Source organism: Camelina sativa, chromosome 17, assembly GCF_030686135.1.
Source record: "Camelina sativa cultivar CO46 ecotype springtype chromosome 17, ASM3068613v1".
NCBI lineage: Eukaryota > Viridiplantae > Streptophyta > Magnoliopsida > Brassicales > Brassicaceae > Camelina > Camelina sativa.
In genome coordinates, this window is record NC_141896.1 from 21,979,525 (window position 1) to 21,982,226 (window position 2,702).

The 2,702-nt window shown below is 38.2% G+C and overlaps 1 long non-coding RNA gene across 1 annotated transcript; it reads left to right on the forward strand.

Moving 5' to 3' along the window:
* Positions 1–394: 394 nt before the first annotated feature.
* LOC147924173 (uncharacterized) lies at positions 395–1,150 on the forward strand. Its single transcript, XR_015585825.1, has 3 exons — positions 395–710; positions 807–961; positions 1,062–1,150. It is a non-coding gene; the product is annotated as an uncharacterized LOC147924173 (long non-coding RNA).
* The last annotated feature ends 1,552 nt before the right edge of the window (positions 1,151–2,702 follow it).

The following is a 2,702-nucleotide window of genomic DNA, read 5'->3' on the forward strand; positions in this document are numbered from 1 at the left end:
GTTAGTTGCATTGGATTAAGACACATTTTAACCCCATAAACACTAACATAGCTGTTTACAGCTACTAAGCAATGTTTTCTTGCTGTTAGCCTGTTTTGGGACAAAATGGGTATAAGTGGCTTTTAAACTCTCCACATCTATCTCAAACTCTTAGAATTAGTTAGTTGCATTGGATTAAGACACATTTTAACCCCATAAACACTAACATAGCTGTTTACAGCTTCTAAGCAATGTTTTCTTGGTTTTAGCCTGTTTTGGGACAAAATGGTTATAAGTGGCTTTTAAACTCTCCACATCTATCTCAAACTCTTATACTTAGTTAGTTGCATTGGATTAAGACACATTTTAACCCCATAAACACTAACATAGCTGTTTACAGCTTCTAAGTGTAACATCCGCGAACCAATTTTTAAGGTTTTGGTGTGGGTGTCGATCGACACCCTTGGTGTATCGATCGACACCATGTTTTCTGGTTTGGTCCGGTTCGTTTTAATTGCTGTTTGGTTCGGTTTGGTTCAAGGAAAAATCCCTAAATCGTGTTATAAGTAGAGAAGCGACAAATTTAAGGGTTTTAGGGTGTCTTGTCGCCGTTTTCAGAGATAGAGAGAGAGGAGAGAGCCTATTGTGGTGTGAAGGAGATTAAAGGAGAAAGATCAGAATCGTTAGGGTTTGGGAGGAAACAGTTTCGGCATATCAAATCGTTCTCAAAGGTAATGAAATTTGGTAGGTTTATTCCCAATTGTTTCATCGTCATTCGCCTTTTTACAGAAGTAGATTTGGATTTAAACTCGATGAGTTATTGACAGTTTCGTGAGACACGTTTTCTCAGACGCGAGTTGGGACCATCGGAGATTGTAACTGAGATCGTGGTCTCGTGTGGTGTCTGATCGTGCTGAAATTTTGTGGGAAGCTTCGTGACGTCTAGGGGTAGCTTTTCATCGGAGCGATTTGATAGTTAACGGTTGGTTTTTATTTTAGGGTTTCGTCTTTGAGACTGTTCTTTTCTGATGTTTCTGTCCAGTTTTGTTATAAGTCGTTTTTGGTTGTGTGGCTTGTTGTAGGGCGTTTATGGGCTGTTTCAGACGTTAGGAGGGTCTCAACTGGTTGTATTGGTTGTTATAATCATTTGATAAGGTGAGTGCATGACCATGGCTTATCTAAGCCTGAGAATCCTTTGTTGTTCTTGCTTGATTGGTGGTGTTTTGTGGTGTTGTTCTTGCTTGATTGGTTGTGTTAGTGGTGTTGTTCTTGCTTGTGGTGGTTGTGTTATGGTTCTTATAGGTTCCTGAAGGTTTTGGGTGAGGTTGGAACGGATTGGAGATGATTGGAAACGGAGGTTCGTCGTTTGGATTCGTGCAGTTCGCGTCTGCGAAGGGAGTGTCGATCGACACCAGTTAGGTGTCGGTCGACACCATGTTTGGTCAGTGTCGATCGACACCTCTCTGGTGTCGGTCGACACCAAGTTGCTTGTTTCGTGATTTTTCCTGGTTTGTTGTGTTTGGTTGTCATTTGTTAGGCATTGGAATCTCAGTTGCTTGTGTGTATAGCCCAGTAGATGGGAGGATTGCCTCACTAAGTATTTATGATAATACTTACGAATCTCAATTGTTGTTTGTGGTGTGCAGGTATGTGACGTGGAATCATGGCGATGAGGAGGAGGATGAACTAGGGTCTCGTTTGTGTGTTGTTGGTCTTTGTTATATTATTTAGGATGGAACCTTGGATAGAGATATGTTAGGTTGCTGGATAGAATGGATAGAAGTGTTATTGTATTGGTTTTGTATTATTGATATGTTTCCGCTGTGCATGTAATTGGATGTTGGTTTATTATTGGTTGGTTACCGTGTGTGGGTTGGTTTGTTTAATTAAGTAGTATGGGATACTTGATTATATCTTGTATTTAATTATTAAAAAGAAAAAAAAAAGGGTCGGGTTGTTTCACTAAGCAATGTTTTCTTGGTTTTAACCTGTTTTGGGACAAAATGGTTATAAGTGGCTTTTAAACTCTCTACATCTATCTCAAACTCTTATACTTAGTTAGTTGCATTGGATTAAGACACATTTTAACCCCATAAACACTAACATAGCTGTTTACAGCTTCTAAGCAATGTTTTCTTGGTTTTAACCTGTTTTGGGACAAAATGGTTATAAGTGGCTTTTAAACTCTCCACATCTATCTCAAACTCTTATACTTAGTTAGTTGCATTGGATTAAGACACATTTTAACCCCATAAACACTAACATAGCTGTTTACAGCTACTAAGCAATGTTTTCTTGCTGTTAGTCTGTTTTGGGACAAAATGGGTATAAGTGGCTTTTAAACTCTCCACATCTATCTTAAACTCTTATAATTAGTTAGTTGCATTGGATTAAGACACATTTTAACCCCATAAACACTAACATAGCTGTTTACAGCTTCTAAGCAATGTTTTCTTGGTTTTAGCCTGTTTTGGGACAAAATGGTTATAAGTGGCTTTTAAACTCTCCACATCTATCTCAAACTCTTATACTTAGTTAGTTGCATTGGATTAAGACACATTTTAACCCCATAAACACTAACATAGCTGTTTACAGCTACTAAGCAATGTTTTCTTGCTGTTAGCCTATTTTGGGACAAAATGGGTATAAGTGGCTTTTAAACTCTTCACATCTATCTCAAACTCTTATAATTAGTTAGTTGCATTGGATTAAGACACATTTTA